This window comes from Ambystoma mexicanum, chromosome 1q, assembly GCF_040938575.1.
Source record: "Ambystoma mexicanum isolate Mex_15411 chromosome 1q, UKY_AmexF1_1, whole genome shotgun sequence".
NCBI lineage: Eukaryota > Metazoa > Chordata > Amphibia > Caudata > Ambystomatidae > Ambystoma > Ambystoma mexicanum.
This window is the reverse complement of record NC_090922.1, coordinates 21,431,691-21,451,494: the sequence shown is the minus strand read 5'-3', so window position 1 is coordinate 21,451,494 and position 19,804 is coordinate 21,431,691. Positions and strand designations below refer to the sequence as shown.

General features: G+C 46.1%; 1 protein-coding gene across 2 annotated transcripts in view; it reads left to right on the top strand.

Annotated features, from left to right (window-relative positions):
* The window catches only part of PEA15 (proliferation and apoptosis adaptor protein 15), a 645,553-nt gene that overhangs the window by 188,110 nt on the left and 437,639 nt on the right, over nt 1-19,804 (top strand). For both annotated transcript variants that reach the window (XM_069635435.1, XM_069635434.1), the window contains exon 2: nt 16,667-16,809. The gene's annotated coding sequence lies outside the window, so the exon portion shown is untranslated. The remainder of the gene's footprint in view (nt 1-16,666; nt 16,810-19,804) is intronic.

The following is a 19,804-nucleotide window of genomic DNA, read 5'->3' as shown; positions in this document are numbered from 1 at the left end:
ATGCAAAGAATGTTGTTTAGTGTGACTCATATAGAGTTGATTTGTTGGCACCATGGTCTGATTGTGTCAAGTTGTCTGCAAGTATTGTCATTATAAGCCCAAGTAGCAATTCTATCGAAGAACAGAGCAGCATTAAAATCTACTAGTTTCCTCTTCATAGTCCCTGATAAGTCAGATGGCTCTATTTAAATATCACACCCTTCTGGGAAACTCTATAAACCAAAGACATTTTTACATGGCTTAAAATCAACTTCCTGTCCAGAACCTAGGAGACCATGTCACAGTGGTGAAGTAGGGGCTTACAAGATTTGTACGTTTTTTAGGCTTAGGGTTGTTCGCTACTGTCGGTCTGGGTCCGTCGCAGCAGTTGTAGATCCCGGGGGCTTGTGCAGAGGGAGATTTGTCGGGGAGCATAGGCTTGTGAATGGTAGCAGTGTGAATCGGGCTGTGAGATTCAGTTGAAATCGGAGCTGTGTCTTGATAACTTGTTCTCCAGCTGTATTGTTGTGGTACCAGAGCAAGTGCAAGGTTTCATTTTCCCTGATCGGAGAAGCGATCATCTCTGTCTGCCAGTGTTCCCCCAGCCCGAATTGGCAAGCGAAGGTGATGTGTGGGCAGTATGGGTGGAACAACAATATACACAAAAGAGGTTGGGGGATTAAACTGTAGGACCAAAAAAGCCCCCTAACTTTAGGAACACCTAAATAATATAAACTAAGGAAATGGTCCACAGTGTGGTGTCACAAGGTCACGTGTCCAACCTTGCTAGTTATAAGGCAGGAATAGAGATAGAAAAAACAAGTTCACATATCTCTAATCATTTGTACTTCAGTATTAAAGCACTGCACAATGGGGAGTGGATACAAAAACAATGTACATTTAACGAGGTATTCAATTATCAATTTTATTTAACCTTCAATGGTAAATATACATCATAAAAATGCCAACATGGCATGATTCATCATTTAATAGAAATCTTAGACACGATCCATAAAAACTTTTTATACATAAAAAGAAAAAGAAAAAAACAGAAAATAACAAGGGCCAACCCACAACGGTGACGAATTAAGTACACCGGGAAAAAGAAGTGTACAAATAATCCTAAGGAAACACAAAATCAAGGATTACAACATGAACAAAAATATCTAAATCTATTTGTTATTTCTAAGCCTAACCACAGTAATGGGGTTTAAAGAAAAATAACACGGCTGGATTAACTAATAAATTCCACACTACTTCACTCCCATTCAACCCAACATGTTTCATTCCTCACTCATTCCATACATACACAGTCAGGGGAAATTCATCAGGGGTATATACTTAAAAACACAACGTGTCTCAATTGATCGTATAACGGGGCGGAGCTAAAATCACAGCCTCACAACCTGATTAGTTCAAGATAAACATTAATTCTCCACAATTATTCAGCCATCATCCACATTAAGAACTACGTGGAGACTGACTTAAAAAGGCAACTGGAGCCATACGATTTGCAATCCGTTCAAAGTGGACTGTTGCTGAATCCCATACAAAAACAGCTGTTTCCCTGTTGTGATAGATTTCGAACTGCCCTCCCACGAGGGACGGACACGTGACACCTTGCGGTAGCTTACGCAGTAATTCGACACAACTAGGTATGTGTAGAGTGTCTTAACAAATTCAAATGACCACTGTCAGATTTCTAAACGGGTTCAACTATAATGCACTTCCAGGCATCTTGAGTTGATAGCGTTATGCATTGCACCGATAAACTGTTGCACTTAACGTGATTACTGCCATAGTTCACCACCAAGTCAAGTATGTCGTTATAAAGTCGACACACCGCCGACAAAGCCCGTAGAGTTCTGGCGTGTCATGGAGTGAACTGCAGCCCAGTTTAGTATGTGACTCATCTTGTTTCCAACTTCCGGAGAGCAGTATGGGTGGAACCTAATGTAGTGTTCCTCATAAGACTCCTCAAATAAGGCAGAGCACACACACTTCAAAGAAGAGTTTCAGGCAGCGGCAGAACACGTTCAGAGCCAACAGTGTCTTCTGGTTTTCGGCCCTTTTGACATTGAGCAGAGTTCTTAATATTGATGAAGCGTGCCAATACTGCCCATGTGGAGAGTATTCCTCGTTATCTCCTCTGGGCTTCATAAGTAAATGCTTTAAACATCGCCAGCACTTAATCAATTAGAAATGGTGAGGCCTCAGAAGGCAATAGTGAAAATTCATGCAGGATTCGATTTCAGGAGCACCCGATGCATCAAGAATTTCAGTTGGAAGGAATATTAGTGTCTAACTTTCTTTTTTCCACAAGTAGAAGCAAATGCCTAGCTCTTCTTCACGTTTCCATCAGGAATCACAGCAGCTGATCCGGAAGCAGTGGAATGATATTGATGCTGTGTATGCTCCAAGGTTTGTGTACAAATGACATTGATTTTAAGGGTCAATGGAGACATTGCTGCCAACATAAAGGTGTTTTTTTATTGTGCGGTCTACTTGGATTAACTAACTTGGTCTCTGGTGAAGCCTCCTCTCAAAAGCCGGTTCAGAAGATCAAAGCCGCCCTTAACAGGTGCTCCTTGGTCCTGCGCTTGGGAAACTGCTATCAGGATCTGGGTCATAATGAACCTCTGCGGCTCCTTCTTTATTGGTGGAATTGCAGTCACTGAATGCAGGGCAATGTCCTTCCAGGGCAGTAATGGCTCTTCTGAAGCACTGGAGACGGTGCAGTGGGTCTGATCTCACATATGGCAATCTGAGGGCGTGGCATCGGCTTGGGCTTTAGTGGTGGCTGCTTCTAGTCACTCGTGGAGGCATGATTTGAAAACAGCTGCAGCATGCTATGGCACATCCTCCTTTTCTTTTTGGTCCCCTTCCCCTTTTAGATGGCTAGCTTGAGAACTTGGACATACATTAACCCTCTGAGGGTGGGGGGAGATCCATTGACATTGGCCAAGGGAATTCAAGTAGCCCAAATGTGAAGAGTCCTGAGATCATAGCAGGATTGCTCCAGATCAGGAACACGCTGCCAGGCAGGAATTTACAGAAGGTTGTCGAATGCTTTATTTGTCTAGGGACCGGGGTGTATATTCCAAATACCTAGATATAAGAGGTGACACCGAAGGGATATTCCATGAGATGTGAATCTATTCCACATCTACAGGAGGTATTTGTAGGCCACTGCAGAGGTGTACCCACGCACAATGCACCCTCCAGGACACTGCCCAGGCAGGAACATCAATTCACACAAAGGAAAGGGGTAGCACAAGAGACAGCACTCAACCAATCATTTCACATGCAGTGATAGTGCATGACCTTTGTCACTGAAGCCACCCCAGGAAGTAGTTTCACACGACCTTTGATGACACACCTGGAAGTGGCAATGCAGATGTAAAAGCAACTTAAATAAGCTTAGACTTAATCAAATAATATTTACTAAGACAGACAAAAGACTACTTTGATACCAACTATATGTTAACAATGGTGCAGTCTTGATGTGACGCCGGTGGGTTCATGATATGACACGGGTACACCCAGCATATCACTGAGGCGCTGTCTTTATTTGGTAATACAATCACATAGTGCCAGTTGCTTCCATCATGTTCTAGTTATAGCCTCACACGGCAGCCATAGTCCTTCTGTGCTAAATGCCGCTCCACACTCCCAGGTGCACTCATAATATTCCAAGTGTATCATATTGTATGCAGATGCTGGATCATAGGGCTGTTATAGCCTCACATGCCAGGTATAGCATCTGTAAGGGTTAATATGACATGTCCACATGCTGCCAAGATGCTATGTGCAGTCTACAACTCCAGAGAAATACCATCATTTACCTGTTATGGTCACCATAGGCAGGGTGCTGCCTCTGATGCACGTGCTGCGTTCCTATGGCAAGTGCATCCTCACAAGCTTCAGAATTGCCTTCTGTTGCCAGTTAATGCCTCCTATGCATGGTGTAGTCCTCGTATGCAAAGTCCAGTCTTGCATTCCTAGGTCCTGTTGTTGCATGGAAAGTGCAGCCACATAGGCCCCAGCAATGGCATCTGATGCCACTAAATAATGTATATGTCTGGTAAACTCCCCATATGTAAGGTACAGACTTGAATGCAGGTGCTGCCATCAAATGCTAAGCGCAGTATGCAATGTCTCCAATGCCATATTATACAGCGTAATGTCTGGTAAAGTCATTTGTCCAGTTGCTACATCAGTATGCCAAGTGCAGCCTCAATTGCTCCTGAAAGTTATGCCATAATATCAGGCTTTTATGAAGAATGCTTCATGCCAGTTCCTCCCGCTTCTAACTGCTGTAATAATATCTGTTACTATTGACTAATTGAATGGCACTAAATGTATCTTAAAAAGACGATGGGCCGCGTACGCCCACTGAGTTTTGGCCTGTGCATGTCAGAGGCGACAGGTTACCTTGTTAAACTGTCCACTGCCACAGATGACCTCAATAAAGCACCTGCTTCCCGAGACGGCTATAGGGTCTTTATGTTTGTACCAAAGTGGGCCAGATGGCGTCCTTATCTGTCTAACCTAGGAAGGGGGACCCCACCCTAACCTAGGCATCTGTCGACCCCAGACTGGCATACTAGAGATTGGTAACCCCGGTTGTCTAAAGAGCTCTCTTACTGTTGCTGATGGCCTAAAGGCTAAGGCCTTTTTTCTCTGAGTTGCCTCAGGGAACAGTCTGTGGGTTCTTAGTCAATGGTTTTTTTTACCACAGAATTATTTGTGCCTGGCAGACACCCTGGGCTCCACCCTCACTGCTCTTTCCACGCCTTGTTGCACACCCTCTTCTCTTTTGCCTCTTTCTCCATCCAGAATCTCCCCTCACTCTTCCTCTATTGTCCTTCAGAGGTTCCTCCTCTGGTCTCTCCCCACTGCCTCTCTGATGTTCCTCCTGTTAAGGTTTACCACCACTCTCTGATCCTACACCCTCCTACTTCTTCTGCCTCTCTGCACTACTACTCTCCCCTCTCCATGCTACTAAACTCCTCTCTACTACACTCCCCTCTCCACACTACTACTCTCCCATTTCCACGCTACTAAACTCCTCTCTACTACACTCCCCTCTCCACACTACTACTCTCCCATTTCCAGGCTACTAAACTCCTCTCTACTACACTCCCCTCTCCACACTACTACTCTCCCATTTCCACACTACTAAACTCCTCTCTACTACACTCCCCTCTCCACACTACTACTCTCCCCTCTCCACACTACTAAACTCCTGTATCCACTCGATTACGCTCCCCTCTACAGACTACCACCCACACCATTACAACTCTTCCCTCCACACTACCACTCTCCTCCCACTTTCCTTCCCTCCATCGCTCCCCTTTCACTTGCCCACACACCTTCCCATTCTCTCCCTAATCTTTCCTATCACTCCACTCATGCACATTCACTTCCCTTAACACTTCCTCTCACTAACCAATACCTCACCTTGAACACTGCCTGTATAATCCTCCTCTCCACTTCTCTGCACTGTCCTTCCCCCGCCTTGTCTCTAGGTCAATCTCTGCCCCTCTGACCTCATCCGAACAACTCACAACTTCCTGTCGCCCATCGCTCCCATTATACTTATCTCTTTCTCCATATTGGTGTAAAGAGAGGACAATGGAAAGGGAAATGCTCACAAGATCACACAGTGAAAAGTGCTCTGCCAAACAACATGCTCTCAGGAACCAAGATACATGTACATTTAAACCCAGGATGTGCAAGTAAAGCTTGATAAGAATACAAATATATGAAAAGGGATGTGGGGTAAGCACTTACAAGCTCCTTATGCTTACACAGAAAGTCGCTAACCTCCTCGCCCACAATTGCTGTTACAGAGACTGTCAGCGCTAAGCCACATACATGACAAGCAATGACTGTGAAGGGGATCTGTGAGCGAACTCCCTTGATGGTATTGTATAAGGTAACTTAAAGACAATACTAACAAGGATGAGAAATACCACCTCAATTGTCAGTGAAGCCCACGAAACCCTGTTGATCAAACTGACCCAGAAAGGCTATAACAGCAAAGGGAGGATAACTTAATACATAAGACTCCTGACAAAGGACAAGTGGGAATAGTGATTACAGAATAATGAGTAAAACATACGCATTCACTCAGGAGCTGGATACAACAGCACACTTCACCTAACAATCAATAGGGAACAAAGGGAGAAGTGCAAGGGAAAACCAGGAACAGGCTCCAAGAGAAAGTAAAGGAACAGGAGCAGGGAAAACGAGTGAAAAAGCTCCCTCCTCTCCACCCAGGGAAGGAAAGGAACATTGGACAAAAAAGTAAATCTATAAATGAGGGTGGTCTACAGTTACCCTGCAGAATAGGGCAAAGTCAATCAGGCAATCTGGGCTGCACAGGAAAAGGAAAGCACTGGTAAATGCTGACTGCAAAACAGAGGAAGACAGAAAGGGAATCCAGGAAGCAGAAATATACTAATAAGCACACAAAATTGGAAACCCAGGGAACTAGGAAAAAGAAACTAGGAAATAGACACTAAGCAAAGAACCAGAAACAAGGGACCGGTCACAAACAGGGACACTGCATCAATGACCAGCGCTGGGCTAAAGCAAATGGAGGCTTTTAAAGCAGGCTAACAAGCACACACCTCAGGTGTGCTGCTTGCTAGCACCTGCCACCCACGGGTGCTGCTTATCCTCCACCCAACCTTGTCCTGCAAGTGTGGAGATGAGGCAATGGGCCAGGCATTCTAGGAAGCATAGTCTTTTGACTAAAGCAGCATGCTGGCTGCTAAAAACCTAGAATGGATCCGGAAGGGCGATGACATGGAAATGAAGGATATTGTGCTCCTAAATCACCACAGCACTGTCTCATAAGGTTCAGAAAGAAAGTCAAATAGGGAATAAACCCCAAATCAGGCCCCCAAGTGGCGGGAATGAGAGCAAAGGGAGCGAATCGTGATAAATGGTTATCCCTCCTTACTGGTTGCACGGGTCATCATGCCCTATTCTCCCTGTCTGGGAGGTGTTACAAACAGAGGATAGGAAATGGGGTCTAAGTCCCACTCCTTTCTCTTGTGTCAACCCACAGCGTTTCGGTAATGACAGGCGGCTTTGATGGTTTATGACCTTCAGTTTGTGTGAGGGCCGTGTCAGTCCTTTGGGGAGCCTTTACATCACACTCTCCAAGGTAAATGTAATGTCTTGGAGTCTAAGTTCTTGTGTGGGACTGTTTGGCCTGTTCGTTTGCTTGAATGGGCAGTCAAGCGCATTGTCCGTTGAGCACTCCGAGTGAATGCAGGATTCCACCACTTCCGGTTGGTGCTCCATTTCTCCCTGCTGTGCTTTTAATTGCCGTTTCCCAGGCTGCTGAGTGGATTCTTCTCTCCATACTGTTGGTAACTATATTCGGGCACTTGTCACTCAGCAAAACATCTGGTAAAGGTACTTCTCACAGGGAATGCTGGATAGTGTAGTTTTTCTGCAATAAAAGAAAAGACTGACCAGCTTTGTGACAGAAAGGTATCATGTTATTGTCAGTGTTACTGTAGGCAAGGAGGCTGGCACTATGGGAAGAGACAGAGATTGAGACCCTCCCAACTACCACCTTCCCCACACTGGGGTAAGACTGACTCTGGCTTCCACCCTGATAGGCCTCCCACCCCTGGCCGAGAGGGGCCCCCATGCCATCTAGATAAGGTCAGTTTTCTGACCTTTTCATACCACTCTGACAGCATCTATCATGCAAGCAGTCACCAAAAGAAAGTTGGAGCCTCCACATCTAATTGCTACCATCATACGCCCAGCACAGCCTCACATGCTCTATGCTAATATATGAACAAAATAGCACATCTGGTATATTTTTGATTGCATACAAATATGCATAGATTATCAGAGAACGCATACATCAGTTTAGAGTTCATGCCACGCATAATGGTTGCTGCAGGTGTTTGGAACTGCTTTGATCTTTAGCAGGTCTTAGGGCATCATTATAAGTCCAGCAGTGGTTGCCGTCGGACTGAAACACTGTTTCTGCCACCTGATATCCCAGCACCACCGGGACATTACAAGTCCCGGCGGCCTGGGATATCAGGTGGCAGAAAATGTTGTTCCACATTCCCTTGGAGCCCCAAAGGACTCCATGGGAGGGGAGAGACAGAAGCACTGGCTCTGTTTCTTACGGTGCCAGTGCTTCCATGGCAACTCTGCTTTCTGGGGCACATCAGACATGACGGGCGCATATGCCCGGTAAAGCAGAGTTGTAGTCAGCTGGTCCGGAAAGGGTGCCGTTACGTTGCTTCCGGCAGGGTCGGACTGGGACAAGAAATAGGCCCGAACACTCAGAAAAAAGTGGCCCACCCCTCGCCTCAAAAAAGTGGCCCTCAAACCATCATCCGTGAAGCGTGTCAATTCATGACTTTACAGAACTTGCAATAGGGTGGCCAACTTTTCAAAATGGCTTCGCAGGACACTTTACGCACAGAAGCTAAAGAATTGTTTGTAGCACACAAGATTTTATACAGCGCCATTTGTTTGCGCCAACATATGGATACTTTTGTTTACATATGATTGTTGTGATGTTTAAATATCCTGTCCTCTCTGGGTGCAGAGCACTCGACCAATGACTGATGACTGCACACCTAGTGCACATTATTTTATAGGCTTAGCCATTCTTGTATGTCTTATGTATTTTAGTCCTGGTCGTTTCAGGTCTGTTTTTGGTCTTGTTTTGCCATAATGTGTCCATGGGTGTGTAATACATGGAAGGGGGCATTAATGCCTGTGCCCTCCAAACTCAGGCCACAACACAACTCCATGGGGGACCTGAGGAAAAATGGTGTTGCCCCGGCTCCCTGATCCATCAGAGAGAGTGTGGTTGTGTGTGCGTGGCAGAGAGGGGGTGGGCCTTATGATTTGAGTACTTAGCATAGCATACACTGTCCATATCTCGTGTACTGTGAGCACCTGGGAATTTGATGACAACACAGTGGGAAGACAGAAAACAATTTCTCTATGCATAAGATGTTTTATCAAAATTGTTTACTGAAAGTTTAGCAGAAGTTAATAAACCAAACTTCTCAATAGTGTTACTTTTCTTGCATTCAGTCCGACTGCTTGGCTAACATTATTTGTATTGTCGGGAACTTAAAACATCCAGCAATCAGTGGTCGAAGTGTACGAAAAGAAGTAGTGGACTGTGGAACTATGTTCCCTACTGGCCTGCACCGCTGCCCACAAACCTCATGATATCTGAAATTCACCCACAACCTTTGAGAGAGATGTGTTGGCAGGTGTAAGTGGCTATTATAAATTATCTTAATGTGACAAGAATTTAGTTAAGGGACAACTGAATTTCTGCACTTAGCACATTACTTTCTGCAAGCAGAAGTATATATACCAATATTTTGTTCTCACATGCAGGTAGGTGGCTATCACTAAGCTTATGTGGAGCGGTGCTCACAAATCATTATTGGATATTCTCCTTAGAAATACATTGCACCTTAATTCATAATTCCAAGTAAATAACTCTTCCCCTCCTTACATTGGCATTGGAACCCAAACACCCACTCTGCCAGTGCACCTTAGCCCTGGCCAGCAGCAACCTCAGCCATTTCTGTGTCGATGCTCAGCTCTGCTAATGTTCGTCCGTTTCAAGCCATTTCTATATTGCTACAGGACACGGAGCTCTGCCACTGCACCTCATTCCTAACCATCAACAGCCACTGCCAGTGCCGCACCAGGACTCAGCACAACGTTGGTGAGGCTCCCCAATCCTATTCTGCAGCAGCCTGTACCATTTCAGACCTGTGGCTCACAAATGGCTCGGCAAATGCACCTCGATCAAACATTTCCGCATACATGATATTCCAGGACAGGGCGCCACACCCAGCACTGACAGTGGACATCAATCGTCACCAGAGGAAAAACTGCTCTGAACATATGTTGGGTGCAACCGCACGCCCAATAACATGCCTGGGTGGACCCAGTCATAAAATAACTGTTATTTAACACAGAAAACATCTCAAATTATAACATGAAAATATGTATGTCCCAATGTCAAACCCAAGATATTTCTCGCCAACCTACTCAGAAATGTGAACAGGAAATGCTACATTAACTCAACATACCTTTCAGAAAGGTGTAACCATTTTAGATTCAGAGGGTACAATAATTATGCCAATGATTGCCATCAAAGAAATAAAATCCAGTTTATTTTAATTTCTGTTTATCTTTCTTCGTACATTACTTTTTCCTCTTTCTGTGATTTTTTCCTCTTTCTTACCATGATAGTCCCATTCCAGGCGGATGCGCGTTGCCTGGTGTTGACGGTGCCACCTGCGCTAAGAGGAGAGCAGGGGTGATCTCCCCCGCCCACCCTTGTTACCGTCACGTGCCAATGGCGCTGGAGTTAGAGTGTTTCATCGTGTCACTATTCTGGGACGAGGACTCTGCTGGCTGGGAGATAGGCGCAGTTCATGAATGGCACAGCTATCGGTTCACAAAAAAAGCGAAAGAAAAAAATACACCCTTCAGATTCACAATTTTCGCCGGGCTTCAAATTAGAAGTGCAGAGAGAAGGGCTGGGCAGACAAGGTATTTGTTGTGCCCTGATGATAACACCTACGTTAGAGAGACTCCTTTTTTCCGCATGCAGGGCAGTTGAATGGATGCAAGGCAGCCAGAAGAAAGCCCCAGGCCCTGGACCCTGTGGCCAAGGAAAAGTTCATGGGCGCCGGGGGGCTCCCATCAAAGACATGGGCCCTCATTACGACCCTGGCGGAAAGGGGTTTACGCCAGCGTAAACCATGGCGTACCTTTCCGCCAGACTACGAGTTCCCGTAGCGCCATGGTGATTTTTACGCCTGTTTTTTGCAGGCGGAAAAATCCATGGCGCTACGGGACTTGTCGTTAATTACGCCACCGTAATTTACGGTGGCGTAATTAACGCCTTCCCCACTCCCATTATACCCTATGGGGCAAAAATGGGAATGGGGAAGGGTAAATGGGGATTGGGGACTTACTGCCCCGCCAAGGTCGGAATGGGGCGGTAAGTCCGCCAACCCCCATGGCGGAGTTGGCAGCTTTGCGCCATGGACCATGGTGCAAATTGCACCATGGTTCTCCGCCAGGGTCGTAATGAGGGCCATGGTCGCGAGCACAGGAGAGCCGGGGCCAGCAGGAGGAGAGCCTCTTACCATACACATCGGCACCAGTGCCTGATTACGGGGAGAGGGAAGGTGGAGGTTTGCAGGGGGGCTGGGACGTGTCTGGCAGAGATTGTTGCTGGTCCAGGATGAAACGCCACACACCCTCCCTCTATCCTGGGTGTGGCCACAGTTTCCTCCTCTACGCTGTGGCCAATGAGAAGTAGCGAGCAGCTTATCTGCTCCGACTCTTCCCCAAACATGACACCTGCCAGGCCAATTAGGATGCCCCAGCCCAGACCGTGCGGGCATGCTGTATTTTTGTTTCCTTGGTTTTTTGGTTTTTTTTTTCCTTTTCGCAAACCACCCCAGGTGAAATGAATGAAACCGGCTCCCAGCCCCAGGGACTCATTTCGGCCGGTGGCTCAATCTGTCCCTGGCTACCGGCACCCTTAATTCCGGACTGGCAGACTCATAATGAGGCCCTTACTCACAATGAAATCGATACTAAAGAAAGCACCTCTGAATATTCCTCACATATATAGAAGTGGCAGTTGAGGGGGGAAAATGGGATTGCAAGAAAGTAGAAGGATGAGTTAGATCTTATAAGAAAGAAGCCTGGCTAGTGCTAAGAAGACGACTGGTGGAGCAAAACGATATGAATTGTGTGATGTATTACTTGCGCTTCAGAAGTGTACAAGCCCTGAAGGGGTGTTTAGGATTTGAGCATTTGGAGACAGGGCTGAAAACTGCGCAGGGGGCTGTCGCTTTACACAGCCTCAGGCATCTAAGGCAATCAGACAGGATTAACGAATCGTGTGTCATCTGTTCCTCACACAGCCAAGGGTTGCGAGGACAATGCCAGAGGTGCCAAAGGGAAGCCAGGGTTAGCAGCTGCCACCCCTAGCTATTCCTAAATGACGTCAGATGCCCAGGCACTCCCTAGGAGATGTGCAATTCCTCAAGATGTGCATTCCAAAACGACAGCCTGTTCTGGTAGACCACAATATTCCTTCCAAGAAAGGGGCCAGGCCAACTTTGCCCAGTAATGGATTTGAAGAGGGACAATCTTTTCATCAAGTATCCGCATTGTTTTAGATGTAATGCCCTCTCAATGACGTAAGGCATATCCAACTGGTGGATCATGCTGGTGGATCCAACTGGTGGATCATGCTGGTGGATCATGCTGGTGGATCATGCTGGTGGATCCAACTGGTGGATCATGCTGGTGGATCATGCTGGTGGATCATGCTGGTGGATCCAACTGGTGGATCATGCTGGTGGATCATGCTGGTGGATCCAACTGGTGGATCATGCTGGTGGATCCAACTGGTGGATCATGCTGGTGGATCATGCATACATACACATTTCAATTCGGAAGCACAATGCACATTTGCCACGACTCCGATTATTGCCATTCAGACTCTCATCAACACCCTTCTCTTTATCAAAGGCCTGCCACCACTGGTGCTGGTGGGCCCCACTGTGCATAGCAGATTGCTGCCCTACTTCGGTTGTTGGCTTATGCAGGCAGAGTTTGTGGATTTTGCAATGCAGGCAGAGTTTTGGGATTTTGCAATGCAGGCAGAGTTTGTGGATTTGGCAATGCAGGCAGAGTTTGTGGATTTTGCAATGCAGGCAGAGTTTTGGGATTTTGCAATGCAGGCAGAGTTTGTGGATTTGGCAATGCAGACAGAGTTTATGGATTTTGCAATGCGGCAGAGATTGTGGATGTGGCAATGCAGGCAGAGTTTGTGGGTTTGGCAATGCAGGCAGAGTTTTGGGATTTTGCAATGCAGTCAGAGTTTGTGGATTTTGCAATGCAGGCAGAGTTTGTGGATTTTGCAATGCAGGCAGAGTTTTGGGATTTTGCAATGCAGGCAGAGTTTGTGGATTTGGCGATGCAGGCAGAGTTTGTGGATTTTGCAATGCGGCAGAGATTGTGGATGTGGCAATGCAGGCAGAGTTTGTGGATTTGGCAATGCAGGCAGAGTTTTGGGATTTTGCAATGCAGGCAGGGTTTATGGATTTTGCAATGCAGGCAGAGTTTGTGGATTTGGCAATGCAGGCAGAGTTTGGGGATTTTGCAATGCAGGCAGAGTGTGTGGATTTGGCAATGCAGGCAGAGTTTGGGGATTTTGCAATGCAGGCAGAGTGTGTGGATTTGGCAACGCAGGCAGAGTTTTTGGATGTTGCAAAGCAGGCAGAGTTTGTGGATGTTGCTTAGCTTCTACCTGGGCTAGTGTGTGCACCGTTGAGGGATTCTAGATTTCTTTACAACTTCTGTCAAATGCAACTTTCTGTCATCTCAGAATATCCGTCTCACTGGAATGGGATGGATAGTCTGTAGTGGTGTCGGTAAGGTGGTTACTCACTACACTTCAGTCCTCATCCCAGGTGGCATCTGAAAAATCTTCTCCTGAGGTTGGCAGCATTGGCAGAGACATGGATTAAAGTTCAATGAGGGACGTTGGCTTGCGCTGCAAAAGTATATAAACGGGAACCGAAAGGAAAACCCCCAAGGTACCAAAAGCACTCTCAATAAGGCAAGAAGAAACGACTTAAATAACCTTTCTTTTCAAAAGGATGTTGCATAGTGTAGTAATAAAGGCTTTGAAAATACCCTTAAAAATACAATGCAAACTTTAACATTGCAAACACAAAAAACTACAGGCCATGGTGTTTTCTCAATAAAAGTTCACTCTGAGAAGCTGTATTGCATTCAAAATGTATTGCCTGCACCACCCTGTAGATGTATTGGCCAGATAAGTTTTCCAAAGGCAATACCACTAGTGTGTAAACTTCAACATCAGGTTTTGCTTATGCTCCTTTAATATGGCCTTGATATCCGTGCAACATTGAAACAACAGTCTTGAACGCAGTATCTGGCTTTAATAATAATAATGAGCATTTATATAGTGCTACGAACCCTCAGGCATCTGAGCGCGTCTTATTATTACCCAAGGTGTGTGGCACTCATTTATCATGGTTGCAAGGATGAGTTTGGCCCTGCTGGGGCTCGTCAGCAGGCTCTGTACGATTCAAAGCAAGCCTCTACTCGCTGTGCTATCTGTCCGGGGTAGGTGGCCAGCTTGTCACTAGTGTTGATGTATAACATGGAAACTAAGTTGAAGCAATGTAGAGTTCTATGAAACTTAGCAGCTGAGGACCTGTGGTCGTCCCATGGAAGCAGAGCAGTCCTTCAATTCTTGAGACCTGGAAGTAGTGCAGACAGATTGCTGGACTTTCAGTACCAAGATGTCAGCGTATTGCCCTTATTTGCACGGGCATTCAGGTGGCAAAGGCACAGCAAAATTACGCATGGTGGGATGGGGTCCCGATCTTTGGGATTCCTGGCCTACAATCTCTCTGAAGCCTACTACCCCCTGCCCCTGGGTGCCTTCCCTACGTACAGCACTCGCTTTCTTCCAAGCTAGGTTTGTGCTTTACAAATCACATACATACGTACATAGATAAAATGTATAAGCATCCATCTTCCAATACCCCCTGCCGGTTCTATGCTCATTTTACGACAATCATTTTTTCAATGATTTTTTTGCCCACATTGTTTTTTCATGAAAAGAAACATTGAAATGTTTCTTTTTCTTTGGTACTAAGCATAGACATCGTCTTTTAATACGTGATTTATGAAATTACCGATTTAGAACACTCCAATTAAATCGGCCAGTGCAGGAGCGGGTGGAGGCGGGCAGGGCATCAGATTCAGAAGGGGGGTTAGGGTCATTGAAGTGTGTTATTTCTGCATGCTAAAGGCTGCATTAAAACGGCTGAGAAAATAGGTCTTTTTTGTGTTAGGTATGTGGAAATATCACATAAAACCATTCTTTTTCGGGGGTTCTCTCGACAAGCCCTCCACTCCCCTATTAATTTAACTCTATTCCCTACCTGCACCCAAAAAAATGACTGTCGATAAATGCACTCTCAGCCACCATCTGTATCGTGACAGTTTTCTTTTTTGAATTCACTATTTTGGGTTGCTGTGTTCTTTAGTACCAGGGTAGCAATGGGGTATTTTGAAGTAGGGTTAAATGTGCATATGCTCCTTCAAAAATTGTTGGTGAAGACGTTGGGGGCTTATCCTCTTTCTATGACTTCCTTTCTGGTGTTTTACTACCTGGGTCCTAAACCTAAAACAAAGCCCCCATCTGATTAGCCCGGCTTGTCTTAAGCTCTTATTGCTACTCAGATTTCCCACAAAGGGATATTGAAGGTGGATGGTGGGATTCCAGCGAGTATGGTTCCAGGCACTCCAAGGGACTTAAGCGTCCGGTGTGTTTTGGATTCTTTCAAATGAGGCAGCTTCGGTTGATGGCTGTTGAAATGGACTGGGCAGTTTGAAGGTTGAGGACTTTGACATGGCTTTTCTGACAATTAGCTCTGAAATCGTCCACTGCCCTCGCTCTCATCTCTGAAGAGTGTACAGCAATTTCACTAGTGCTCGAGGGGCTGAACATGTCGCTGTGTTAGTTGTGGGGATGTATGAATCCCCTTGTGTCTCTCATCTCTGGCAATGCTCACACTAGAGGATGTCCAGACGTGGGGCATGGGAAACCCTGCTCCTGATGTAGTCAGTGTGGCAGGAGCAGCATGTCCAGCAGGTGCAGGCCCGTGTGTGGGCAGAAGACATCTGAGGACATCTCCCAACTGGGTGTTTACTTTTTTTTTATTTGTTGGGTTTAGATGTTCTTCCTATAAGGTTACTATGCATCACAGGTACTCTTGCGTGTACACTCCTGCATCCACTCTTATACTCCTGCTGCTCGGCTGTTGTTCTGGAATCTACGCTTTGAGATCCCCTGAATTTACAGCCAAGACACCATTTCTCCACTTCTAGAAGAGCAGAGTGCCGCTCCTTCCTCCCCTTCCCCACTTGTTATACTGCGCCGGTTCCCAGGAAAATGAATGCGGCGGGGCATCTCGGGACCACACTCACTGAGGCAGACTCTGTGTGGTGGCCTTGACGGCATGGCATGCTCCACCGGCCTGCCTGCACTCATGTGTGGCAGTGAGAGTGCTGAGCACTCCCACCGCCAGCTTGGTCAATATTATATGTACTGTCTTTGAGGGTATCAGAGGCGTTGCTGGGGGCGGGGGGGACTGAGTGGGCTATATCCCCTTGTCTTTTGGTTGTAGCCCTGTGTAGAAGGTTAGGAGCTACAACCAAAAGGCTAGCTAGCCCTGAGTCCCAACAGCCCCGACATTAGCGTAGCCCCAGATCTCTTCCGGACCTAGCAACACCCCTGGAGAGTATTAATCACAAATCAGAGATTCAACGCTCCTTAAGATACCTTCAAGGCAAAGGTTGTCTCGTTTAGGCCAATAATATGCTTCTGATGCGTCAAAGGTTATTTTTGGAACACAATTCGCATTCTGAAAAATTAACATTATTTACGCATTGTCTTTGATTGTGGTGTCCAAATGCCGTGTTTATTTTTACGCCTTTATTCGAAAATTGTTTTGAGCCTTGTTCAAGGCTATTTTTCGCTATCATTGTCAATATATTTCACTGTATTTATTCTTTGGCTTTCTAGATCTGGTGTGTTTGACTCCGATAAGGCCACTTCGGACAGTGCTGCGCAGCGGTTTGCAGAGTTTGGCCAACCGCTATTGAAAGAACCAGCTATTCTGGCTCGGACTGCCACCAGGCCTAGAGGACGTCCCATTTCATACACAGGTACGTGTGCATCGTGACTGATATTATTTCATGGTTACCAGCTATCAGAGAAGTAACATATTAGAAGTGTTGCCTCTAATGGAGGGAGCTGTTAACAAGTCTGATCAATTGGAGCATTTGAGAAAAAGAAGTTGTCTGTCAATGATTTCAGATGGAAATTGTGAAATAACGTGTTGCTAGTACTCGTGTGAATTGCATCCATGGCGCGCCTTTGAAAAGGCTGCTGATGTCGGGCATTCTACCCTAAGATTGCATCTGGGGGGCTGGGCTAATGCAGCGGTAAGTGTTTACGGTTTAATTGCGGCAGAGAGGAATTAGCAGCACCTTTTAATTAAATGCTGTCACCCAATACCACAGGGGCCCACGGCCTTGGGGGTGGGTTTATGTCATTTTTGCTTATTGCTGTGTTTCTGCTTCGATCCGTTTTATTTGGGGTGCCACCATGATATTAAAGCAAAGACAGAACTAGAGTATACAGTTAGGCTTGCCGCTAGCAGAACATTGGGGTGTCAATATGGGCCTGGCAATAGGGATTTCTGGCGAGTATACGTATTATTCAGTGTAGTGATTATTATTTAATAAAAATATACAAATGTCTTCCATCAGCTTGGCAATGTTTTTTCCTTTGTTACGAATTGCGGGAATGATTATCAATTATAGGTAACTGTATGAGAACAGTAAGGCAGTGGTCTAACTCAATAGTGAAATGGGGGCATTTCCTGGCGAAGCAGTGCCTCTGAAGGATGGCAGCACTGAACACAATTAGTCATACATCAGGCTGTCTATCTACACCTGTATCCGATCTCCTAATGTCCTATCTTGTCTGCATTTCCTCAAGTGTGTCCGCTATAATTCCAGCTGGTCTTCTAGGCATCACCAGTCATTGCATGCACCTGTGAGAGATTAATGGGAGATGAGCAGTGAGTCACTCATGGCATCTTCTAGCCTGTCCATTCCTCTATTCTAGCTCCAGGGCACCTTTCCTTTGGTGGAAGCATGTACGCTGACCTCCACCCAAATCTTCCCTCCCTTTGTGAAGACAAGCCTTTGCTGCCAACGACACTCAATATGTCTGCAATTGTGCACATAGTATTTGGATTTTACCTGTGTTCCTCACTGTAGTGAGGGCAAATCTTTGCTGGATTTCACCCCAAGACCCGTCGTCATGCCTCCTAAATACACCCAAATGTCGACTATTCCATGCCAGGTAAGCCCACATAAAGTGCTGGCCCACGCCACCATTAGATTAGTAGCTTGCAAAAGCTAGAGAGAGTCTAGAGACCATTAGAAAAATTGCTGGTAAAATGATTGAGCAGTATTGGGTGAGTCTCGATGGGTGGGTAAGGTGTGTGGTATTGTACATTGCAGACGGGCAGGTTTAGAAGGGGAGCACACTGGTACAATGTTTCATTTTTCAGATCACCCATCAGATGTTGTTGTGCCATCACGAAGATCCTGGCCACTGTACCAATATTAATTAATGTGATTTTTATTTAAGGGGAGTTTTTGTAATGTGTTGCATGCCACTTTTGACTGCACAGAGAGTGTCTTAGAAAGTGTGTTAGCTTGTGCAAGGTTTTTCGTGGCAAAGCAGCCGGGATTCATGTCTAGGACAGTAGGTGATCCAATAGCTGCCTACAGGGATTTGCTAGACATCTCCTGGCAGCAGGGTAAGGACTTCCAAGGGGAAGAGCCAGGATTGGTGAGAGAATTACCCCTTAACTTTTTCTTTCTTTTCTGATGGGAGACCTTTTACTCTGTAAAACAAAAGCCCTCCTCTATAGCAATGTATGATAGCTATAACAGATTCAGTCACTTAGAGGTTAGGTTGAAAGAGGGAATATATTCATGTTGAGTTTCCTTCCTACTTGGCCACTGAATGTGAGTGAGGTGTTTTTTGTACAGAGTGCACTGCAAATTACAGTGGTATTGCCAGTCACGCATCATCTCAATGGTCAATCTGTGTATGCATGTCCCAATTCACATTGTGCCACCGTTTCACATTCCAGTCCTTTAATTCGTAATGCAATACCAAGAAGGTTGTAGTACTGGTAATACTTGCTCACATCACACGGACAACACACATTGCAATTTGGTATCTGACTGTGAGGGCGTAATGTAATGGGGGTGTAGGCTGGGTCTATGTATTGCCATCATGCGTAGAACCTGATGGGAGTCTGGGTCACATGTGGTCTGGGTGTCATCCATAATAGTGTATGTCATTACTTGTGAACACAGTGCATGCCTGGTCTGATGGCAGGGTAGTCACCCTCATTAGTTGTTTGGCAGTGTCTCATCCCATGTACGGGTGTGTCATTGGGTGACCCAACCTACGGCGTTGCCACGGTCAACATTTTTGTTCATGTGCTCTGCACCTAGTCTTGGCCTGTACGCCAGAGCTAATGCAAGGTGTCTGTGGGCCTGGGCAGTCTGTTCCGTCATGTGTGTCATTGGATAGGCACAAGTAAATGTGCATCACTGTAATGAGTTATTCCCTGTGATTGTACGAAGGGCTTGGTCTTAGTTGTTGTTGCCTCTAGGCATGACACCATGCTCTCCGTGGTGCCCCTGGATGTACATATGATTACCCTAGGTGGTCATGTCAAGCCATTCACTGCCATTGCAAGGGTGTGGGGGGTGTTGCATCCTGGTACTTGTATTGCATTGCATGTGGCTGTCCTGATGGTGTTGGATAGGCCCGGTCAGTGACTGATGCATCCCCAGTCACATGCTACTCCTATGTTATGACCTCTCATTTGAGGGGTGCGCTGGTGATGAAGACCATTCCAGACATGCATTTGTGACATTGTTGCCTCCCTTTTAGCCTGTCACTCATGCTGCAAGGTAGATTGGATTGTACATTTGTACATGTACTCACCCATCATCCAGGTTCTTGATCCTCTGTGACGCTACATGTAGGCCGGAAGCGTGCTGTTGGTGTCTGCATGTCAGTGAGAACCCAGGGAGTGGACCTTGTTCGAGGGATCACTGCATG